Consider the following 9,489-nt stretch of genomic DNA (forward strand, 5'->3'; position numbering starts at 1 on the left):
CATCCCTTTTGCATTTGCCGTTGTTTACATGCGCGTTTAAAATGTGTATTTTGTAGCTTTTTTGCTCTACAGGGCCCTTTCTGTTCCTTTTATGTGAAAGTTTCTGTTTCCTCAAAAGCCACTGTGATTAAAGCAAAGTTGCACTGGTGTGCCGGCCAGGTTGCCTTCGTATTTCTTGAGCCCTTTCTCGAGATAAACCAAATGCCGCGCTTAGATTTTCGTTTTCTTTCCTAGACTTTTTATATGAAGAGAGTAAGTAAAACACCCAGAGAGTAAGATGAATTCACTAAACACAAGTTTCTAGCTCTAGTCGTGTTTTCAAAATAAATTTGGCTTGATCGCCTGTCTATATATGTCGCCAACTTTCCGCGCGTGACGAAAAGTGGAAAATAGTACTTAGTAAGACTACCTCAGCCCATGTAAGTCTGATTTAGTGAAGAACTGTCAAAAAATCACTCGAGACAATGACAATTTTTACAACTTTATTTGAAGACTAAAGCTATTTGGTGCATTTCCAAATGGTAAATGGTCTAAATGTTCGGCGAGGAAACAATAACCAAAGACAAAACGTCGCTTTTATGTTGTTTTTGCGGCCAACTAGTCGTCGTGTTCGTTTTCTGCACACGGCGCGTGGTCCGCCTAAAGGGACTCTGCAACATTTCTGATAAAAGCTTCCCCTATTTCCTTCGCATCTCGAAGCAGTGTGAAGGCTATAGTAATAGCCAGCACGATGGGGCACTGCGTGATTTGCTAGTCGCAGCAGATACCCGTTCCATTAAGCTATGCTTTTTTGTTATTCCTGCAAGTGGCTACCGAATGCGTTCATTGCTTCAACTGAAGAAAAGCGGGCCACTGCCCGCTACACCACTGTAAGGAAGTAATCCTTATGGTAGAACATCGAAAATACCGCGACAGAAAGAAAAAAACACCTTTGAGCAAGTTTATAAGTTATCTGATGGGCATAAGCTGTTATTCTTGGTGAGGTACTTCGCGACTCCCTAATATAAGTATTGGATGTGTTCATTGACTACGTTCTGCAAGAGTTCATGATTTCTAAAAAAGTTGAACGAAGTTTTACAAGTACCCTTAAGATTCAGTGCAAAAACTTTGACCCACCCCGGTGGCTCAGTGGCTATGACGCGTGCTGCTGAGTCCAAGAACAGGGGTTTGATTCCCGGTAGTGGCGGTCGCTTTTCTGATGGAGGTTAAGGGTGATAACGCCTGTGTGTTTGAGATTTCGGCGCACGTAAAATATCCCCCGGAAGTCAATATAATACGGAGCACTCCGGTGCGCCTCATCGCGTGTGTGTCGTCGGCCTGTTGATTCCAGCAGTCAGTCAAAAACACCTTGGGAACTACATTTTCTGTAAAGCGCACTTAGCCACAAGCAGATGCCGTTGAGAAGAAAGCAACGTATGTTTTAGGGGAGACTGCAAAATGCTGTATTGCCGAACATAAATACAGAATACAAACTGGGCCGGCGAGTTGTTCTCTCGTGTCTTGTGAGCCTCTGATGAAATTTCTGCCAATAGTGTATTTTAGGTCAAAATCATTTCCTATGATTCCCTTGGACGAATCGGAAAAACCAACCGCTTAACGAAAGTCCCTAGAAAAAAACGAAGGTTGAAGAAAAGAAAGTTATGACCAGAAATGGTGTGGAGGAGTTGAAACGTTTATTAGGTGCGGAGTACCTTACGACCACACAATGTCCGTCCGCGTCCGTGCGCATAGCATTTACAATTCGCAAAAAAAACCACACAGGTACCGGCAGGATTCGAGCCTGTGTCTGGTAGATCAGACAAAGTTAGTGTCAGTCATCTTACCCCTTGTGCTAAGATCGTCAGGTAGCACCCGAGAGTCAGATGGTTTACTCCCTCGCCTGTAACGGTGCGGAGTACCTTAGGACCTCCCAATGTCCGTCCGCGTCCATCCATGCGCACACCACCATGAAGCGAAAATAAATGAAAGTTGATTTGAGCCATAAGTTGCAGCTTCATTTAGGGAATAATCAAGGTGCAACTCACGGCTCAAATGGAATGATGGTCGGGGCGCAACTTGTATGTCATTTCGAGCCACCGTACCCCGCACCCTCGCCATCATCCACGGAATGGAGATGCTGCCCATTTTTCTTTTGGGCACAGCCGCATCTGCAATGGGGCGCTTAGCACTGCTGTATTTACAGGTTAGTCACCTTGAGTGCGCTGTTTCTGTGAAGAGCGACAATCGTTTTTTGGTTGTGATGTCGTGGCCAGCGACATTGTTAGATTCTGTAAGGTGAGCATGGTACCTTCCGACACGCCTGCGTCATGCGCTGTTTACACTATTGCTCATTGTTTGTGGCGATATCGAGAACAACCCTTGGCCTACTCTGGAGAAAAAGTCGCCAAAATTTTGGAGGTTGTCGGCAGGCTAAAAGCTGGTCAAGCAAGACTACTCAGTGAATTTAAAAGTGTTCCAGAAAGGCTAGATGTGGCTGAACAGCAGATTAGGCAAGTGACGAAGAGAGTTACCTCCTTGGAAACTGCAAAGATTGCAGTTATTTGCACTGTAGCTTCTGTACCTAATGAGTCGTTGCATAATATTTCTGATAGGCTACAGTCTATAACGATGAGATGTAATGACGCGGAAACAGCGACGGCAGGACAATCTGCTGTTGTTTGGTATAGATGGCGGAGACAAAGAAGACTGGGCAACATCCGAGCAAAAAATAAAAACTTTCTTTCCTGACAAACTTAGCATCAGCCTAAGAAATGACTACTTTGATCACGTACATACGCTGGGTAAGTTCAATACGCATAAGCAGCGGCCAAGCATAGCAAAAATGAATTCCTTTAAAGACAAACAAAAGTTCCTTCCGCCGCGCATAAACTGTAGGGTACCGACTTTTTCATTGGTGAGGACTTCTCGCCATTAATACGATATTCCAAGAAAAAATAAATTGAAATAGCCAAACGCCTAAAGAAGCCGATAAAGTTGTCAGTGGAAAAACTGCGCCCTAACAACAAGATTTACGTGTATGATCACGCAACTGATTCAGCTATTCTTCATAAAACATAGCAAAGAAAGCATATAAAGGCAAAGGAACCTGCGCGTTAAGACTACTTGAAAATTCACTGTTCATGCAGTTAGGCTTTACCAACATACGCAGCGTTATGCACAAATGCGAACAGCTTCGCTAGTTTTCAGAAGACAGTAACCCTGACAATTTAGTATTAACAGAGGCTTGGCTTCATTCTGATATACCCGACCACGAGCTTCTCCCTGATAACAACACTTGCAACACGTTGCGGCATGAACGCGATACCAACAAAGGTGGTGGCGTTCTACTCGCTGTAAAAAACACTGTAATCGTTTTGTGTCCATGCACACTCTGTTATTGATATCACAAGGACCGCATACATCCCATCTGGCAACAAAAATATTGATAGGAGTATGCTATTGCCCTCCCTACTCGGATAAAGTGTTTGTAAAAGAGCTGGCAAAAGCGTTGATTCAGAAATTCAGCAATGCTCGCCTGATCCTATATACTAAGTTGGCGATTTTATAATTTCCCAGATTGATTGGCCCCTCTTAATTTCCCCCTGACACGAAGCTATGGAATTTATAATCCAACCCTAGATTATAACCTGTTTCATACTGTCGAGGACCCAACTCGGGGTACACACAGTTTAGGCTTATTATTAACTGCCGCTCCTGAGACTGTTAGTGCTATTCTGCTCCCGGATGTTTACAGTGACAATACTTATACTTACAGTGACAACACTAGGCCTCCCAACCCACGTATTACATAGCACTGTTAAAAAATGCGGGACTACAACAAAGGTAATTACGGAGGTATCAATGATGCATTGGAAGTTTTTTTACGATAAGGTTTTTCTTCCACTTTTGCCGAACCCAACAGTGAACAAAACCTGGGTTCTCTTCAGAAACAAAATCGTGAAACAAACTCGTGCACCGCTGGCGCTTGTCCTACATCTCCCCGTTGTTGCGCGCAAAAACACTATAGGTACATTTGAGGCAAAATATACCTATTTTAACCGGAGCGCCAGCGTTCATTTATTTAGGAACACTCGTCAGGTTGCTTTATACTAAGCGAACAAAGTGCCGCGAAAGAAAAAAAAATGGCGTGTTCAAAAACACGCCAAAAAGCTCCACGAACAAAGTGAAAATTTCGCTTTCGAAAGGGCGCAGCAAGGCTCCAGCCGCACAAGAAAAAATCACGCTTTCGAAATGACTCAAAACAGCTGTAGGATACAAAATTAAAGCAATCTTAAAAAAAAAAGAACTCCTGCTGGCGCACTTTCAGGCAGGGGGCGCACGAGCACTGCGATGGCAGGGAATTTCTACTGCATGGGGTGGTAGCAGTAAGCGTATACGCCTCGAGATTCGCGATCGCTGCGCCGCCTGCCGCCGCTTCTCCGCGGCGTTTGCGGGATTAGCGCTGCGTGGCTGATAGGTGGTCATGCAGTGTTTTGGTTCTCTTTCGCTTCTCTTTGCTTTTCCGCGCCCTAAACAACTTGTTATGGTGACGTCTGTAAGCTAACTGCACGTTTAGAACACTTAAAAAAAGAGCTGCGTCCTGGTAGAGCGCTCTAACGCCAACAAGAGCTACCCGGGGAGGCGGTTCTGCGCGTTTCTTGGCCTCCCTTGAGGGCGTCGGCGACGGCAGCGGCATATCACCGCTGTCACCTTCGAAAACGTCAGCACAAGTGAATTCTATTTATTGTCGCCTCGTTTAGACCTGATATTGGCACTGTAAGAGGTTGGTTAGTTTTTAGCGCAGACAACAAATGCGGCTTTGCTTCGAATATGTACGTCGTAGAAAAATATGTTTCGGGGATGTGATAACTCAATAGCTGCCAAAAACTTGTGCCTTTTATGGGAATATAGGCCACTCGAAAATGTTAAGTACACTCAAAGGCTGTGCATTGTCAGATATGTGCCCACTCATGCCTTATAGTAAGAACCAAGGTATATGTTAATGAAACCACGGGAAAATGAATGGTCTGCAAATCAGGAATAAATAGAATAGTCGTACGGGAATGAAAAAAACCGAGTGCTGCCTCTGAAATGCTAAATACGTTTGTTTGAGCAAGGTAGTATTCACCAGACCAACTAAATGCGAAATGCACTATTTCGCTAGACATAGGGCGGGGAGGGGGGGGGTGAGGAGGAGGACGCTCAACTATCGTTGTTTACAAATGCGGAGCGAAATCAACGAATGAACGTTTTAGTAATCACACACACAAGCTGCGTGTTCACTTTTCGTTTGTTTCTCGCCTTCAACGAACGGCTCATCACTCGGCGGACGCATTTTTTGAAGAATACAGGGTAGGCAGTTCACAAGCGATACGAGGTGTCGTTGGAAGAGTTGATTGATTGATTGCAGGGTTTAACGCGCCGATGCAATTGTTAACAAAGACGATGAGGCACGCCGTAGTGGAGGGCTCCGGATTAATTTTGACCACCTGGAGATCTTAAACGTGCGCTGAAATCTCGTACACACGGGCTCGTTGGAAGAGTATCGCATCTGATAAGGGTCTCTGATTTCAGTTTATGCTAGATTCTGCAGTCTCCCTGCGTCATATGACGATGTTTCGAAGAAGAGTTTGGTCACGGACGCACATTACTCTATAAGCTCATCTTCGCGCTTCTCGTGGAGGATAAATGTAACAGATGAATCTTTGCGAGCGCTCACCTCGGGACAAGACGACACAGCATTAAATTTGTCGTCGTTTGCTGACTCCGGAGTGTAATTTGGCATTATCCATCGTACTTCTTTGGTACAATGTTTGTGAAATGTATGCCGCATTGGCTTGTTCATGGTACTGATCAATATCTGATATGTGCTATTGGCAGGTGTAACTTGCGTGCTGCTAGGTATGAGTGCCCCGCTGGATTTTGTAAGTGCACAAAGTCGATTTACATCATAGTGTGTATGGCCGCAACATGACCATCGGAGGAAACACTGCTTACGGAAACACTGCCACTAAATTTCAGGGCAGCGGAATTGCAATCAGCTGCATGCAAATGCTGGCTTCGGGACGCCTGCCTGTGACACGCGCCCGGCGCTCATATAGATCTTACTAAGATCGCGTCATAAACATTTATACTCTCGTGAACACACCACGCTTGCAAACAGTGTGCCTGCTCCACGTTATTCGGTATTTCGAACACGGACAAACGGCAAATCGCTGTCTTGAACGAGCCCCAAAAGCAACGGCGACAGGGGGGGAGGGGGCCGGGGACTCCCGCGCCTGCTTTCGAAACGGGCCGCTAGATGGATTTCAGTGGCGCCCCTACAGGCCGCGCTCGAGGCGTATAACGGCGGTACAGCCCATTATGGCGAATCACCGCTCTGCACTTCCGACAGCTTTCACATTGAGTGGAACGGTTTTAATTGTTAGTTGTCCTACTTCTGCTCGTTAAAAGCGACATATAAGTACGGTGTTTTTATGGGAGGGGGCGCGGCGATTTGGCTCGTATAGGGCCGCTTTATATACTTCCTTCTTGAAAACAGAAAGAAAAAAAGCTGCTCCGTACAGTTAGAAAGTTGATTACGGTTGTCCTTCACTTAACGCTCTACTCAATTTTTTAGATGCAAAGCACCTCTTGCTCTCGATTACGTCGTCCGTCGTCCGTCCAGCCACTGGCCCAGGAAGACACCGGCAACACTGCCGCTCCAGGAGCCCTTTAAGGGGAAGCGTGCTCTTCTCGTGCCGGACCAGGAAGACACTGACACCACTGTCGCTTCAGCATCTCATGGTCGGGGCTCCCTTGTTGTGGCGCCGTCCACACCCCCACTGCGCATGTTCCGCTCATCTCGGGCAGGCCCAGGACAACGCCGCCTGTATTAACATTGCCTGACGCGTCGCGCGCTTTTCAATGGGAAGGGTAGGGACGCTTAGTTCAGGCACTGATCCGCTATGTGGCGCGTGCCGGCGGACATCTCGACTTACGTCACTGCTCGCGAGTCGCGAACGCTGCACCCACTTCTACGACGTGTGTCTGTCAGCCTGCCTGTTGGGCTTCAAGGGCCGTTTCGCTTAGATCTTAGCCGCGACGGGGCGCTAGTTCTGTGGCGCACTGGGGATCTCGTTCAACGTGTCGCTCGCTTCATACCTGCTGCATTTTTCCAAAGATAAAGACGGAGGCGGGCTGAAATAGTGTAAGAACATACTCATTATCGGGTAGACATATAGCTAACAAAAAAACGATATTTTCGGATGGGGCAGCCATTATTTTACTGATATTTTTCTTTCTGGAGTTTTTAGAGAAGAAAACATTGCGTGCACGTTTTTTGTTCAGGCGCTCACTTCTACGATTACTTTCCAATAATATCGCGTGCTTGTAAACTTCAGAAAATTATAGGAAACAAAAGGATAAGCATCTGGAATCCTGCCACGCTGTCCGGGCGCTTCTACAGTACAGTCCTCAATTTTAGAAGTGCGTACCGATGCTGAGTGCGAACAGCGGGGTCAAAACAATACCTAAATGCGGAGAGGATAGAGGTGGGATGCCCCACTCGGAAAATTTCAGGGCCTGTGATCCGAGTAGATAAGCGGGCAAAGCCGGCATCAGCCTGCGGCAGCGCAGGAGATTTTGCTTCGTGACAAAGGAAGTTTTATCAGTGACAGACCGAGACAGACAGGCATGGTGAAAAACAAGAAGGCGTAGGAGCGCCGCCTCGGGAACGCTAAACAAATTTTATACTATTTTGCATAGTTTCCGAGAAGCGGCGCTGGCTGGCGGACACGAAAGCACGCTAGAAGGCTACGGAGCGGGGAAGGGTAGGAGAGAGCAACCGAAGAGTGGCTGTTTGGCCATTTTTCGCTCACGCGTTAGGCAATGTTTATACAGGCGGCGTTGCCCAGGAAGACACCGGTAACGATGTCGCTCCAGGAGCAATTAAACGGTACGACACCACCAGGCGTTCATCAAGCCGAGCATGCGCATTGGAGGTGTGGACGGCGCAACAGCGGCAAGGGAGGAACATAGCCCCGTCGCATCTAATAAAATTACACCATCTTCCCGCAGGGGAACCCTGAGTAGTATGCGAAACAGCCATGGGCTCAACACAATTTCCCATTTCGGAGTTCCGGTAAGTTAAAAGTGTGGTAGTTACCATGGAAACCAAACTGTAAATATAACGGTAACTACGTACCTCAACCTAACGGAAACGACGAACTGAAAACTAATGGGCACTTGAATCTACCCCAAGGCTGCTTTGCGTACTACTCAGGGTTCCCCTACTGGAAGATGTGTAATTTTTTTGAAGGGGGTTCTTATTACGGCGTGTTTGGCTCTTGGACCAAATCTGCGGGTTCGCTAACTGAGTTGGGGCGGGCACGTTTCAACCCCTGAGTCGTTTACGTAAGAGCTAAGCAGGTTGCCACCGTTCTCTGGTAACCTGACGTTCCTGTAGGAAATATCTGGAGTCACGAAGGAACCGTGGTCGCCCTGGCCAACTATTGTTCGCAGAGGCCGAACGAAGGCAAATTGTGGTGGAGTGCGGCGCAGCGACAAACATGTATGACGCTGGGGAACACGAAGGAACAACAGGCATTTGGGCAGAAATTGAGCGATTTCCAAGCTCGCAGCTCGCACTGCCTCACTGGAAAAGAAGAAAGAAAACCCTCTCTTGTGTTTCCCTGGGAGCGGTGGAGGAGAAACCGGGTAAGGTGGACATTAAAGAGGACAGAAAGAAAACAGTTTTTCTGTCTGGTAAACGGCGCGCTTGACTAGACTGCCTGATTGCGTCATCTGCAATCGCGTGTTCGTTGTCGGGGGGCTGATTGGACGCACCGAGCAGGACCCCTGCACGTAAACGTTTCTGCAGCAGTTAACCCGTTTCATTCTTTGGGCCCCCTCCAAAATAGACAGCGAAACAGGTTTCGAAACACTACTGCGGCACGTTTTTCTTAGAGAGGCTTTCCGGCTTGACGACAAAGAACCGATGCATGAACAAAACTCAGTTTTTCTGACACTTCGCACGCTCTCTTCCTAAGAATGGCCATTAGTAATACAATTCGCCAATCGGTGCCGCGTAAGGTAGACGCGGCAAAAAAAAAGAGAGAACTTAATACCTGTTTAGTTAGCCGATTCTTAGGCATGAATTTTTTGTATTCTCACCGAACCTCTCCTACAGCGTCGCTATGAGTGTATCCTAGCGGGTGTAATTTATTGAAAGTTGTCTAAAATGGAAAGGCTATGGCATACGAAACTTTTCGGAGCCTGACCGAGGTATGACGGATTTCGAAGCGATAATCAATTCCACCCAGTTACGGCCCTTCTAGATCATGGAGGTTTATCTGCAATATTGCTTATGAGGTTTGTCAGCGTATGTTATTGGGAACCGGACGGGAAGGAAGACTACCTTTATTCTGGCTTGTAGACATGATTGCTAATGGTGACAGGGATACCAGAAGAATCAAACGTTACTTTCTCAGGCCATACTCACGCAAGGTACATATCTATGTGTGAGTATGG

This window comes from Haemaphysalis longicornis, unplaced genomic scaffold (genome assembly GCF_048455015.1).
Source record: "Haemaphysalis longicornis isolate Haplotype H1 unplaced genomic scaffold, Haemaphysalis longicornis Haplotype H1 scaffold_3, whole genome shotgun sequence".
Taxonomy (NCBI): domain Eukaryota; kingdom Metazoa; phylum Arthropoda; class Arachnida; order Ixodida; family Ixodidae; genus Haemaphysalis; species Haemaphysalis longicornis.